Source organism: Perognathus longimembris, chromosome 14, assembly GCF_023159225.1.
Source record: "Perognathus longimembris pacificus isolate PPM17 chromosome 14, ASM2315922v1, whole genome shotgun sequence".
Classification (NCBI taxonomy): domain Eukaryota; kingdom Metazoa; phylum Chordata; class Mammalia; order Rodentia; family Heteromyidae; genus Perognathus; species Perognathus longimembris.
This window is the reverse complement of record NC_063174.1, coordinates 14,257,401-14,273,618: the sequence shown is the minus strand read 5'-3', so window position 1 is coordinate 14,273,618 and position 16,218 is coordinate 14,257,401. Positions and strand designations below refer to the sequence as shown.

The 16,218-nt window shown below is 34.7% G+C and overlaps 1 pseudogene; it reads left to right on the top strand.

Moving 5' to 3' along the window:
- Positions 1-5,041: 5,041 nt before the first annotated feature.
- LOC125362990 lies at positions 5,042-5,879 on the top strand (annotated as a pseudogene).
- Positions 5,880-16,218: the final 10,339 nt, after the last annotated feature.

The window sequence follows — 16,218 nt, the reverse complement described above, 5'->3', positions numbered from 1 at the left end:
AAAAGGAAAACACAAAAACTCCTCATATTAGGAACATTGAAGAAGTAGCTATTTATATTAGAGTGGCAGTCCCAAATCAGAAGTTGGGAGCCTCTATAAGCTGTCAACCATCAGACAATCCTTCTAAATTTAACAGTAGGCCATTTGTAATTTTCAACTGGATATTATTAATGACAATGAGTAGAAAATAATCAGAAAGACTCATATAGATGCATTCCATGTTAAGAATCTTTCACCTTCAATCATTTAATATCAGGTAGGTCACTTCCTTTGATTATGCATGTTTAGACTTCCCTGGGCATTTAGAGTTAGTAGGTTGCCTGCTTTACATTTAGGCACATTTATAGCCATATTTTTTGACATTATCTTATGTCCTGTTCTCTATCTTCTCTTTTGCTGGGGGCCTAAGTACACAAACAAATGGTCAAATATTGTCCTACAGGTGAGAGAGATTAGATTTTCCATGGCTTGGGTTTTAACAGTCCCAAAAAAGCTAGGTGTTGAAGTTTTGACCCCAATGAATGGGGCTATTGGAAAGTAGTGAATTTTTTTTTTTTTACAAGTTAGTACCTAGTAGGAAGAAGTTAGATCATTACATGTTTGCCTTTAGACTGCACCCTTACCCCCTTCCTCTCTTTCTACTCCCCTGCTATCACAAGATGAAAAGCTTTGCCCGACTCTGCTTTATGCTTTCTAAGATAGCCTCTACCATCTCCAAGTGAGCCTCATTACCACATGCCGAATTCTACTCTTGTCTCTCATTTGTCACTCTTTTAATTATTATACCCCTTGGTCTACCAGTTTTTCCAGTGTCTAAAAGCATTCTTCATGTATTTTGTCTATTTAATAGCTTTATATGGCAAGAGAGAAAGTGTGGTTCAAGGTAATTGTGGTCAAAATTGTCAGATTCATTTTATAGAGGCAAATATGTAGTTATATAACCTAAAGCAATTATTTGCTATTTGTCAGGATTTCTATTCATGTCAAACTATTGAGATTTGAAAAAAATAAAAACAGTAACCAAAAGGAAATCACATCTTCCTGTTCCAAATATTATTAGAAATTACTACTTGTCCATTGTGCTGTGATAAACCACAATGGTCTACCCCCAAAACCAAAGATATTTCTGTACCTGAGAGACTAGCAATTGCACATTTCTTGGAAAAATATATTGATGTCATTTAATATCCAAAATGACAGTGCAATGACTTACAAGTATTTCTACAAAAAAATACTGTCAGATGCAGAAACAAATCTTCAAAGATGTCTGTAACTTTTTTTTTTTTTGCTTTTGAAAGTGGTATTTGCCTTCAGTACTCATAAAAGTCCATTGTGTATATGTATATTTTAAATTCACCTTGTGGAAACCAAAGTTATGTAATATTTAAGGACTGCTATTATAAAAGAAACCATAACTCAAAAGGTGCATCATATTAGACACAATAAATCAGACTGAGAATGACAAATAATTATATTGTCTTTCATATGTGTCTAGGCCATAAAAAATGAATGACAGGATTTGTTTGGGAACAGTTTTCAGCAAGAGGAAGAATGGCAAAAAGAGATGGTAGAGAAAGAGAATGAATATGGTCAGAGTATGTTACATGCATTTTTAAAAATAAATAAATGAAACCTATTGAAATTATTTTATGAAGGGACAAAGGGTATTAGAAAGGATACATTGAGTGCATATATGGAAAGACCAAAATAAAATTCTTTGTACAGATAACATATGCAAACTTCAGTGTTCAATCTCTTTAAAAAATTATCAAGGGGTTTAACAAAATGAATACCAGGAGCCTGGAACATGTCTTGAGGGGAATGGGGGCTGAAAAAGAAGAACTAATGAATGAAGAGAAGAATGGTGAGCAAATGCAGCCATTTTACTCAATGTGCATATTTGTAACCAGAACTAGGAAATTTGAGGAGACAGGTGAGGACGGTTGGTGAGAGGGTAAACAATGAAAGGGGATATTGACAAAGGTCCATTGTACACATATGGTTGACATATTCAGTTGAAACCCCTTAGTAGCCCTATTGAATAATAACATTAAAGAGGGAGTAAGTGAATGATTAGAAAATAAATGAGTCAATATGGAGTAGCATTGGGAGAATTTAGTCCTTTGTAATCTCAGTTAATACAACGTCAGAGAATGAACAGAGGCTACCGTAACCTACAACTAGGAAAATATCAGCTATAAATTATCTATGCTATAGTTATGTAAAATGACACCTATGCCAACCCAGGGACATTGGTATCTGTCAATGAAAGTCTGTTGCTCTATAACAAATGAATTATTTTTCCTTTTAGAGAATGTTCATTGCTCTCTTGAAGTAAATCCATGAACATTTAAATAAAAGCTAACTTCTGCTGGAAATGGGTGGCTCATGCCTGTAATTCTAGCTGCTCAGGAAGTTGAGATATGAGAATCATGGTTCAAAACCAGCCCAGACAGTTCATGAGACATTTGCCTCCAATTAAAACCAAAAACCTGAAAGTGGAGCTGTGGTTCAAGTGGTAGAGCTCAGTGACAGCACCCAAGCCATGTGTCCCAGCTCCCCCACAAAACTCTTTAGCCATTAAATATACAAATCTAGAAAGTATTAATTCCTTATCAATATGAAGAACATGCACAAAAAAGAACATGCCCATACACTATGAGCAAAAAGATTTTTAAAAAATCTTTAAAAATATCACAAATCAGATACCCTTCCCATCCCCTTCTCCTCCACCAACACTCCTATGTCCTCTGGCTGGCTACAAGCATGGCTCAAGATGCTTGTGCTGTTCCTTTGGTAACAGCCAGAGTTTCAGCTTTTTACTGTGTTTTTTTTTTTTTTTTTTTTTTTTTTTGTCTTCTATTCAGAGGAAAGAAGCTATTTTGAAATCCTTAGGGGAGATAAGGGGAAGGCTACCCTGGGTCTTGTGCAGCAGCCACAAGCAGTACACTCAATCCAAAGCCCGTGCGCCTGAGGGATGAAATTCAGCACTTGGGCCTCTTCCTCTCCCGGCTTCCTAAGTGCTGTCAGGCAGCAGAGCTGGGCTCGGAGCTGAGCTCATGCTGCTTCCCAGAGGCTGCTGATTAAGAATGTCTTTCACTCCACTGTCTGTATTTTATTGGCAGCTTTACGTTCACTATGTTCTAGTGGCTCATACCTCTCTTTGTATCCTTGCATTCAAAATAATTTAGGGTTCAACTACATTTGTGCACGTCTTGCACGCTCCTTTTTAAATCCATTTGGTAATAACAAAAAGGTTGATTAAAAGCTTCCTCTGTGACAAACAGCCTCAGACAGCAAATTTATAATTCCCTTACAACGATCTGGTGTATTATATTAAAATTCTTCACAGGCTTAATGTACATCACTATAGTTTTGTGTAGAAATAAAATATAAGATTATTAATAGCAATTTTGATGTGCACAATTAACCACAAGTACAATGCACTTATTTCTCTTCCATTATGTACTTTTGCTTCAAAGTGGCAAATAACTTTAATCTTAAAATCTCACACAGTAAAGCCTGAATCTCTCACTACTTGCCTAAAAGCTTGTCTCATAACTAGCTGGAAAATAAAGTATGCTCCATCATTTTCTAGAAGAAATACAAGGCTCAGGAGCTTGAATATTTTTTCTTGCTGGAGATAATACAATGATGTGAATACCAAGTGGGGATTTGATTTTATTCTTTTTCCTTACTCATCCTGGTGGTTTGCAAGAGTTCTTTGCAAACAAGTAGTTATTAACACAATCATTTCACCTCTATTGTATCACCTAATCAAATCTGAGCCAAGTTCAGTGCTATTTCCATTTGGGTGGGCTGTGATCATTCTCCAAAACTACATTTCAATTAATCTCATGGAACACATGTATGCTTCAAAGCATTCACATTTTTTCTTTCCCTAAACTGATCAAAAGGAAAGAAATAGCACAACAAAATCTCTTGCTGCTTCGTTAAAATGTGATTCGTTTTGGAACCAATAAGTAATCAAATTCACTGCTGTATGTGTTCATTTGTAAATTAATAATACTGACAGAACAAAGGGCTGTGGGACTACAGCATCTTCTGAAATCCTCTTGTACTTCAAGTCTGAGTAAGCACAAACCAAGATCAGTTCATAAATGCATGCTCCCTAGGACATATGTGTAACTTAGGTACATGTGTACAAAAGAACATGATGGACAATTTTTACAAAGATTTTATTTGAATTCTATCATAAGTCTTTGATTATATAGTGCAATACCAAGAAACTACCAATAATACCTCGTTCACAGTTCAAATGTCTTAAAGGGACAACTTACTAATAACTACCAATAAAACAAAAGAAACAAAAAGAACACACATATTTCCTGAGAAGACACAGCATTCCATAGTGACAATACTAAAGTAAACATAGCTATTTTAATGAAAATGAATGACACCCCCACAAAATAACCATTCCATTTTCTACATTAAAAATAAAAGTGTTCTCAAATGCCAAGATTAATGTAAAGTGAAAGTGTAATGGTTCCAAATTGATGCTCGTTAGAAATATTCTGAGAATTCACTGATCTTAGCTATTGTCCACAAAATAGCTTAAATATGCACACATTTACATAAATTTAAATTGTGCTAGCATGGCCTACTGGGAGTAATTTGAAAATATAGGGTGGTAAATTTGCATATAAAATGCAACAGAAAGCTCACAGATATGCATGTTCTTTTACTTTCTGATTTTTTTAAAGTATAAATCACTTTTTCAGTATATTAAGAACAAGTTATTAAACACCCACCTGGCCATCAAAGAATGGAAAAATATTAATCTTTCAAGCTCATGCACATTCTTAAAACACCGACTGCAAAGATACTTCATATGTGCAGATAAATAGGGGAATCCTCTACTGTACTAATCGATTATAATTTCTTTTGTCTGTGAGTCTCATTTTCTGATACTAAGATTTTTTTAGGTATATAAATTGTGAGGAAGAATACTGGTTTCTTGCGTAAAGACCTGGATACAAAGTTCTACTGGAAGGAATTTGGACTAGAAAATTTTGAGAAAATGATCAATGAAGAGGAAGAAAAGAGCAAAGCCGGCAGGGTGAGTATGTTTAGCTGTACCAGTTCACCCTGGGGCTTGTTATTATTACAGAACAGGCTCTTTCCGTCCCGAGTGCAGCCATGGGTGTTGTCTCAAGAAGGATCTGAAGTGGAATGGATGGCTGCTCCCAAGCATTGGATGTTGGACAAACTGACCAGTGTGTTTGCTTCTGGTCCGCTGCCGGTGCCCACAAGCTGAGAGAGTATCTCTCGCATCATCTTCCTAAGGAACCCTCTTAAGTATTACCTTGACAAAAGACAGTCAAGAGACTCTTCAGGCAGCGTTTCATTAAGATGGAAGGCAAAATCAGAACCGATATCACTGACCATTCTGGTTTTATGGATGTATCAACATCGGTAAGACTGGGAAGATTTTCCGCCTGTTCTATGACACCAGGGATCGCTTTGCTGATCACCGCATTACTCCTGAGGAGGCCAATCAGAAGTTGTGCAAAGTGAGAAAGATCTTGGTGGGCACAAAAGGTTCCCAAAGATCTGGTGACTCTTGATGCTTGAACCATTTGCTACCCAGACCTCCTTATCAAGGTCAATGATTCATTCAAAATGATTTGCAGACCAGAAAGGTAACAGATTTCATCAAATCTGACACTGGTAACATGTGTACGGTGACCGGAGATGCTCACTTGGGAAGAATTGGTGTGATCACCAACGGAGAGAGAAAGCCGAGTTCTTTGGCTGTGGTTCATGTGAAAGATGTCAATGGCAACAGCTTTGACACCCTAATTTTCAACTTCTTTCTTGTTTCCGAGGAAATCCTTACTGCACACCTGACTCTATAACAAGTATGTCAACATAATGGGAGCACTTGGAGGTCGGAGAACACATATGATTTTGACTTTTGTCTGTAGTGACTTAATACTTAGTACTAAATGAATTTTGGTTGCTGTACATGGCAATCAAATATTATAAATAAATATGTCCTGAAGATTGCAAAATAAACCTGTTTATTTTCTAAGAGAATAAGATTTTTTTAAAACAGTTTTCAGAAGCACATCAAGTCTGGGCTGCGGCAACTTCACCTCATAGATTGAGTGACTTACAACCAACAGAAAATTTCTTTTTCAGTTGTTGAGGCGGCCAGGTCTCATATGAAGGTAAATCTTACTCTAGGCAAGAAACTCTGCTATCTTGCCAACTTCCATTTTCTCTGTAAAGCATCCCATGATAGAAGGGAGCTGAAAAACTATTAAAAAATAAATAAACAATTTAGAAGAGAGACTAGGATGAAAATCAGTCAACTTTTTGTGACATCATATCTTCCAATGTACCGTAAGAAATTATGCCTTTTTCTTTTAATTTACTTCAAACAATGGAGGGAAAGTCAAACAGGAAAGAAAAAACTCCCAGATGACAGAGGCTCTCTTCTTTTTAATAAGGATACATTTTGCTAGTAGAAACAACTATACCCATTGAAAAAACTCTCTTTTTAGCAGGCTACTCTTTCTTTGTTTTGGATGCATTCAACTAAAATACAATAGAATTTGTTAAGGCATGGTTTCTACTATGCTTTTAGAAAACAAGAAGCTAGTGAATCTGGCTAGGTCTCCATATTGTCTTTTCATCTAGCTCTAAACACAGGTGATTTCTAAATCCCAGGCAATCATCAGGCAACTGTAAGAGGGAAGCTATAAGCTGAGAATGTACAGCCAAAGTTGGCATATGCTAGGAGTCATCGCTACCAATTTGGAGAAGTTAAGAAACTAGATTGCAACATCTAATTCCATTCTTCCCAACTAAGATAAGAAACCACTACAATAATTTAACATTATATCTTTCTGGTTGCAATGAAGGTTGATTCTTAATTAATTCATGAATTTCAGCTTTTCTAACTTACATACTAAATTCTCCTATTTAAGATACCTTTCCTATGCTATTGTTACAGCAACAGGAGCTGACTAACAAAATAGCCAAGTAAACAAAGTGGAAAATATGTAAATTTAAATTCAGTTTAAGCTCATAAAGAAACATGAAGTGATTATAAAGGCCTATAACATAAAATTAAAACTGTACATTATGTTAAGATTTCTGTCTTATGCTTCATAGGAAACAAACAAAAGACTAGGTTTCACCAAAATGTTGCTTGGCAAATGCTATCCTCATGATATTTACACTTCATCTCATCAGAATATCAACCCAATGGAAGCTCCACCATTTTGAGAGTGAAGAAAATAGCTTTGGACTTTCTTTGGTGTCTTGACTGAAATGAAATAGTGCAAAATATATAAGCTTTGTAATAATATTGCTATTTTTTTCAGAGATACAAGTCTAAGTAAAAATTGCTGTGTGGGGGTTTATTTTCAAAAATAATGGAATGCTATAGGATTTTTTTCTTGTATGTTTTAGGAAAATCTGGAATAGTAAACTAAGTTTTTACTAAGTTTACCACAAAAAGAAAGGTAGATAAATATTTAGTGGATCCTTTGCAGAAACAAAAAACCAAAAAGATACCCACTGTCTACAGATGATGTTCCTACTGAAAAAGAGCTAGGCTGCCCTCTACAGACTGCTTAGACAAGGTACAATTGGAAACTATTTTTAGATGTTTAAGACTTTATTGCTACTGTATCTAACTTTATTTTTCATTGTATTTGTTATGTGCTCTTCATATGCTGCTTATCTTGCCTTTAGGGGTTATAATTTTTCTAGATTTGCCTCAAGGAAGCAATAGGAGGAAAATCATTTTGCCATCATAAAATTAATGGATAAATATTTCCAAATTAATGTATAAACATGCAAATACACTGTCCATCTTGAGATGACATTTAATTGTTCTGTGAATGTCACACTCTTATAAATAATTCACTAGGGAATATGTGACCACTGTAGTTGTCTTAATCGTTGGGCAAGTTAAAATTTGAAATAAATACGTTCATTACTACATATATTATTTTCTAATACATGCAAATTTTTAGATACAATTTTATAAATCTTTATTTATTTATTTTTGCATACCATTATATAAAGTTTAGTTACTAAAGAGAAAACATCAAAATGCTTACAGTCTATTAAATATATCTTATTCGCATGGCATGCTTTGTAAATGGCAAGCTGTTACTTTATCATTACTTATGGAAATTTGTATGTGAAGTATGTTTTTTTATTATAATAGATAAATAAATCTACTCTTTCCTTTATGTTGGTGCATTTGGTGTTTGTTTTAACAACTACTTTACTACGCTTTCTGCTTAAATATGTGATCTCTCCAAAATGAGGGTAAAAATGTTAATTTACCTTAAAAATTACACATGAGATCAATATCTCTAAGACTCACTGGAAAGGCTGAGGAAACCGTAAAATTCTAAAATGTTTCCACTGTTTCATTTGGTTTCATAGATATATTATTTTATAAAGCTGATGTTGGTACTTGTATACCCATTACTCAACCTAATATTATTTCTCACTGTTTGGGGTTACTGTGAGTAAATGAGCCTAATTGGGGACTGATTACAACTTGTCATCCTTTCCACAGCTGCTAGTGGAAGTACTCCTTTTGGATTCCAGCACCTAAAAAGTAAAACCTTGAGTGACTAAGGTGGTTGGGAGAAGTGTTCAGCATGGATAGGAATCATGAGGCATAATATACACATTTATTTTTGTCTTTTATTTTATGGAACACAAGGGTTATATGTTCTATAAGGCTAAAATACTGTTAATTGTTACTGAGAATAGTTTTACCCAAATTCTCAATCTCTTCTCTTGGGGCTGTTATGTAATGAGTTTACTAGACCATTTTCATCTGTGGTTTCTGGAGGTGGAGAAACAGGAAGGTTACAGGTTTCCACTGATAACCTTCAAATTAAATTGGATCTTTTTCTCAGAAATAATATATTGAACGAAAAGATTGAGAAAACCTTAGAATGGTTGTGACGATGACAAGTTTTTTTTTCTTTAGATACAAGAAATGGAAACCTGAGTTATCTTTAGTTTAACTGACAAATATCTGATCTCTCCACAATGAAAAGTAGATAATATAACCAGTATTTGCCAGATTAGTAAGCTATTTAAGGCAGAATTGGTTGTTTCTGGTAGATAAATAGATAAATAGCAGTTTGGTGTTTGAGTGTTGTTGAATCCATCATTGGCTTCTTTTGTGTTTCATGATCAAGTTGAAAAAGAACTGAGATATGGTAGTAAATATTTCCACTGATACACATTGGATAATTCATCTTCTCCCCTTAAATACTGATATTTATGTTGATTTAGTCTAATTATTCATGGGCTTAATATAAACAATGCCATTTTGAGGGTGAGAAGAACACCTTTAGACTTTGATCAGTGTCTCCATTGAAATGTAAGGCTGCAAAACAAAATATTATGTTTTGCAATATGGACCCTAATCTTTTTCTTTTTCAAATTTTTATTATAAAACTGATGTACAGAGAGGTTACAGTTTCATATATTAGGCATTGGATACATTTCTTGTACTGTTTGTTACCTTATCCCTCATACCCCCCTCCCCCCACCCCTTTCCTTTTCCCCCCATGAGGTGTTCCATTCACTTAGACCAAACAGTTTTGCAAGTATTGCTTTTGTAGTTGTTTTTCTTTTTTTACCCTGAGTCTCTCAATTTTGGTATTCCCTTTCAATTTCCTAGTTCTAATACCAGTATACATGGTTTCCAATATACTCAGATAATGTTACAGAGATAGTGTTCACCTTCCTGTGGACCCTAATCTTTTTAAGAGAGTAAATCTCAATAAAAATTGTTCCACGTTAAAAAGCATGTCTTAATAAAAATTATTCCATGTTTATTTTCAAAAGTAACTAAATACTACAATAATCTCTCTTGTGTGTCACATGAAAACTATAAATAATAAACTAAATTAGCTGTGGTTCTTTGTGATATTAAATCTCACTTGTATAACATATCCACACTCTGCACTTATTTCAAAACTGCAAGATGCAAATTGTCATATTTCTTCCTTTAACTTTTACTGTATATCAACTGGGCTTTCCTCCCTTCCAAATCTCACTTTCTTCTTCCTTTTTTTTTTTTTTTTTTCTTTGCCAGTCCTGGGCCTTGGACTCAGGGCCTGAGCACTGTCCCTGGCTTCTTTTTGCTCAAGGCTAGCACTCTGCCACTTGAGCCACAGCACCACTTCTGGCCATTTTCTGTATACGTGGTGCTGGGGAATCGAACCCAGGACCTCATATATATGAGGCAGGCACTCTTGCCACTAGGCCATAACCCCAGCCCACTTTCTTCTTCCTTTTAAACACAGGAATATAAAATATTATTCTTTCATATTTTTGTCACAAGCAACATGAAGGAAAAAGAATTGTTCTTCACATCCAGATCTAGCCCATCAAATATTTTGCAGTTTCTTTCCTTCCTTCCTTCCTTCCTTCCTTCCTTTCTTCCTTTCTTTCTCTCTTTTTTTTTTTTTTTTTTTTGGCCAGTCCTGGGGCTTGGACTCAGGGCCTGAGCACTGTCCCTGGCTTCTTTTTTTTTGCTCAAGGCTAGCACTCTGCCACTTGAACCACAGCACCACTTCTGGCCATTTTCTGTATATGTGGTGCTGGGGAATTGAACCCAGGGCCTCATGAATACAAGGCAGGCACTCTAGCCACCAGGCCATATCCCCAGCCCCTCTTTCTTTCTTTCTTTCTTTCTTTCTTTCTTTCTTTCTTTCTTTCTTTCTTTCTTTCTTTCTTTCTTTCTTTCTTTCTTTCTTTCTTTCTTTCTTTCTTTCTTTCTTTCTTCTTTCCTTCCTTCTTTCCTTCCTTCTTTCCTTCCTTTCTTTCTTTCTTTCTTTCTTTCTTTCTTTCTTTCTTTCTTCCTTCCTTTCCTTCCTTCCTTCCTTCCTTCCTTCCTTCCTTCCTTCCTTCCTTCCTTCCTTCTTCCTTTCTCACTCTCTCCCTCGACCCTAAAATCCCTTACACACATCTCTGATGTAAACATAAAAAATGCTGTGGTCTGGAATTGGGTATGTTCACAAATGGCCATAGACCAGATGTTAAACTATTTTTTCTAATGCACTAAATGTCTAGCCCAGTTATTATCTACTACACATGAATTAGTGTGCTTTTCCACAAACTATATGCTCACCAGGCTAAAATGGACAAGATACTCAGTGAAAATAATAATAAATGCCACAGAAGATAGTTGCAATGTAACAATAATCACAAAACATGATTGAATTTAAAATGTTTCTGTTCCAATCAGTCAGCTTCAGGAAATAGCCCCAAAAGTCTTCACTTGCATTTATGGGCTGAGGTATACTTATATTGTGGAACTGCCAAGGCCTTCTCTCCTATTTTATGTGTATTTAATGATGAATTTCTAACTTTCTATCAGGCATAACGTTCAGCGTATCAGGAGGATTTCATGTTGCATACCCTTGCTACTAGGGGTTTTTACATTCTTTCAAGGGCAAGTATCATGACAAAGCTTTTTCTTAAAAACAAGTACATTTATAAGACTAAAAGATTGGAATCTGCTGTAGTTGTCTTATCGGGACTTGCCTCAGGTCCTATCACTCTTCTAATCAGGTACAAAAATGTTCAAGCATTGATTTTCTGGATAATAAATTTAGACATGAGATATTTCTGCTAGACATCACTAGTAGTTTATGAGCATCAAGTCGCCATTCATCCTGGGAATTTTCCTTAAGTTGATTTTCTTAAGTATGGTGACAAAGTAATGGAAAACAGGTTAGCACAGGTAAAAGGGCTTATAGTCAGTAATTTTTGCTCTGAAAAGGAACATCTATCATTGGCTAAAACCATGTCTGTTGTTAAATCCAAGGTTACTTAGATCAACTTTCTCACTCAGCTCAAGGAAGTTCTGCATTCTGTAGGGGAATTCTTTTTTGGTTTATAGCAGAGATTTTAATCCAGGGCTATCTGGCTCCATTTTTCTGGTTTATTTTGGGGCAGATTATCAAGTCAGGGAGCATGGAGCAAGGCAAACCTGTTCACTTCATGGTAGCCAGGAAGCAGAGGTAGAGCTCTCTTTTTTTTCTAACAACCTTTAAATACATCAAGCTATGAGTACTAATTTAGATTTCTCGAGTTCAAATTGCCTCCCAAATGGCACATCTCAGATCATTATTTCACTGGGGACCCACTTTTGCAAACAGGAGCTTTGAGCACATTTCAGATTCAAACCATAGCAACAGTTATACTGAAAATGAACAATTCCAAGTGGATAGCACAAGTGAAGGCAAGGTTTCTTACTGTTCAAAGTAGTATACAACCACAGTAAATAAAAAGTAATTAGAATGATCTGTGAGGTACCTGAATCAAAAGATATGACAGTATAAATAGGCAAGGAAACTTGGAGCTAGAGATCACCTCTTAAGTATACATAAAATAATATGTGTGTATTTGTAATATACTATTTCCTAAATTTCTGGTTTTGTGACTAAAGAATTTCTACTCAGATACCAGTGTCAGCTGGTGACTCCTCAGCATTTGTTCATCTTATGGATTATTTAGGACAGCATGAGTTTATGCCACTTAAAACAACTTCATAGTACTGTATAAGATTTTGATATAAAGAATATTCTTCTATGGTAGACATGAACATAATTGTTGCTTTTAAAAATGGAAAATTTGTCTACACAAAAGAAAAAAATATTCATAAGGATAGAAATAGTAAGGTTATGTCCATATTTACACAGTCTGCTACCTACACTTTCAGCAAACAATTAATATATAAATATAGATATTTAGAGTCTATATTTATATTTATTACTAAAATTTTAAATTATTTGTATATCAAGTATTTCCACAAATTGCCTTTGCCTAAATTAATAACAGAAGTAGTGGTTCTATCTTTCTTTCTCTCTCCTCATATATATGTATATATATATATATATATCTTACTGGAATACATATGATTGATTTATACACACACACTTACATGAATAAAATGGAATAAATCTGGTCTAGAAATTCTATTCTCTGAAACACTCAAAGCAACAACAGCTTTACAATAATTGACAACTTTTTACATGTCAAACCTGCTTTATTTTTTTCATTTTTTATTTACCTTTGTTTCTGCAGAAGAATTAAAATTAAGAGTAATTATCCTCATTTAAAGATGTGAAAGTTGAGGTTTTTTGGTATATTTATGAATGTGTTCCAGATTTTCAAACAGTTATAGGACAAAGAAAATATAAAGGTTGGACACTAGTTTCTGTTACATCTACTGGGGGCAGATTTGTTACCATTTTATATTGAAATTGTTAACTTCCAATAAGCTTAAATAAATTTATACTTTGTTTACTGTAAAATTGAATATAGCCAGGTGCCTAGGACTCACATTTGTAATGCTAACTATGGAGGAGGCTCACATCTGAAGAGCAGGGTTCAAAGCTAGTCTAGGAATGAAAGGTTATGAGACTTTTATTTCCAATTAACCACCCAAAACACTGAAATATATCAGTGCCTTAAGATTTGAGCAGAAAAGCTCAGGCCTTGAATTTAAGCCCCAGGACTGGCACCAAAAAAATGTATATAAATATCATGGGCTACTCAATGCATTTTTAAATAAGTAAACCACAAAAGGATATTTAGCTCTTTAATTTTTCATTACAAAATAAATGGATATTTCATTGTATCAAATTTCACTTGTCAGTCTTTCTATCAGCTATCCATCTTTAAACATATGATACCAAGTAATATAAGTATAAAGCAATCAAAAAATTTTACTGAAAAATCAGACAAGTATGACATGTGCATGGTGGCTAATCCTGTCATTTTAGCCTCTTAGTAGGCTGAGAACATGAAGATATCAACTTAAGGCAAACACAGGCAAAACACTCTGGAGGACTCCGTCTTTGAGAAGGAAAGCTGGATGTGATATCACTTGCCTGTGATCTGTCAAGAGGAAATCTAAAAAGTAGGCAGCTCATGACTCAGGCAAATGTCTGTGCAGGAAGTAGAGAAACAAGGCTGAAAGCATGGCTCAGCAGGGTCAAACCATCTTCATGAGAGTGAGGCTCTGGTTACAAGCACCTTCATTATTATGAAAAGTAATCCAACTTGAAAAAAATACAGATTCTTATGACACAGGAAATAACATGTATATTTTAAAATTAAGTCATAAAATGTAGAAATGCACTTGCAGACATGGTCATTAAAGCCATTAATTCTTGTTCATTAAAACAAATAATCGTAACAAGATTTGAAGACATAGTTAAAACTTTGTTGGTAAGTATCTGTGCAGAAGATGATTAAAGTATTATGGGATGAAAAGTAGACATTTAGGTAAACAGCGTGGTAGACACATAAGTTTAGGTTGATGCAGATTAGAGTCCTGTTTGAAATTTTCGATCCCATAATTTCCTGGATGTTGCTAAGAGAAACCCTTTTCTGTAAGTGATATATCTATACTATGTTAAAAAGAATGTTCCCAATGAAAAACATCCATCATTTTCTGCATTCATTGTATCCTGCGTTCATTGTTTCTCAGGAGTCATTTTTCCTATTTTCACTCAAACTCTGCTCTCTTTTTCTCTGCAGCCACAATAATGGGCAGAGACTCACTCTTCTCGCTCATAGGGAGGCTGAAAATACTGTTGCTAAGCAACCAGATGCGGCATATTGGAACTCCATTTCTCTGATGAAAGTGACAGGAGAGAGATACTGACATCAGTGGTCTCTGGTTTTTTACGTTAATAGCTGCAACACAAAAAGATGATGGGGAGAATGAAGAGAAAAGATTAGAGAAGGCTAAAGGAGAGAAAGTCTAATTGTGAAAAACAGAGATGTAACAGGAACCCCCCCCCCAAAAAAAGGATTAATTCGTAGAAACAGAGAAAATATTCAGAATAAAAAACTGTGTATTTGGAAATGTGTGTTTGTAAATTACATACTTCTCTAAGGAAAAATAATTCCATAATGAAATACAATCTTAATCTTGAAATTGAGTGAATAACCTTCCCAGGTTCCAGTTTCTATTTTCCTCCCACTTATATTATCTTTCAGGTATGACTTTTATCTCGAATCAGAAAACATGTCTGAATTGAACATTTTTGGCCTTTGAAATTTAGCAGATGGTATCATAGGAGACTCTAAAGGAATAATAAAAAAGATAACAGCCATAGATAGCTTTGAAATTCTCTAAAGAATTGAAAATCTGTGTTCTTATTCAGCTTAATGATGAGAGCCCATCTAAGTAATAATGCCTTAGAAAGAAAGAAAAGAAAAAGCCCTGAATGGTTTTGGATGAAATTGGACAGGTACTGAACTGCAGAAAACACATAAGCCATGGTGATAATAGATAGATGGCTCTCTTTTCATTTCAAATTTAGCTATTGTAATGCTAAGCCAAAGTTCTAGGAAATGCATTGATGTTAATGCCACTACAAGTAAGGGGGTAAAATAATAAAAACTATGAGTGAATTCATTTTACATATTTGAGATGATTATTTGATTGCTGATTTTAAAATAAAATGGTTTATATTTAATTTAACTTGAACTTCAGTTAATTCCTGTGAAAACTGGCCATCAAGTTTGAGGCTGAAAGTAGGTAATACGCCAATCATCTTTTATGTCCCCTGACTTCTTTATCCAAGGAATATTGTGTATTAACTTGCATCTCATATAAATGAAAATAACATGAATTGTATCAATTTATACTAATTTTGAACATAACAACTGTTGTGTATTACCTTTGCCTACAGAGCTTGGCAGCTGATAGGGAGGTTATCATAGATTAACATTATATATATATATATATGTATATATATGTATATGCAATGTATATGTGTGTATATGAAAGCAGCACAAAATACATATCTACAAAAATATCTTAAAAATGATGGAGAAGGGAGGATGATTGAGAGAGTAACACCACACTGAAGTGATTTTTGATCAAAGTACATACAATAAAAATCTTTTTAAAACAGATATACTATTGATTGATCATTTAAAACTATATTTTTTTTACGAGACAAGCCTTACGAGGCAAGTCATAGCAGAGCATCACAAGTGCCCAATAGCTATACCCTTATGAACACATAAGATGATGCTAAGTGAAATGAACTCCATGTTATGGAAACAATTGTTATATCACAGTTGTGACTACTTTCAACGTCCCATCTGTATCTGTAGCTTCTATTATTGATGATGTTCTTGTATCACCTTCCTGTGGTTGTACCTACACTA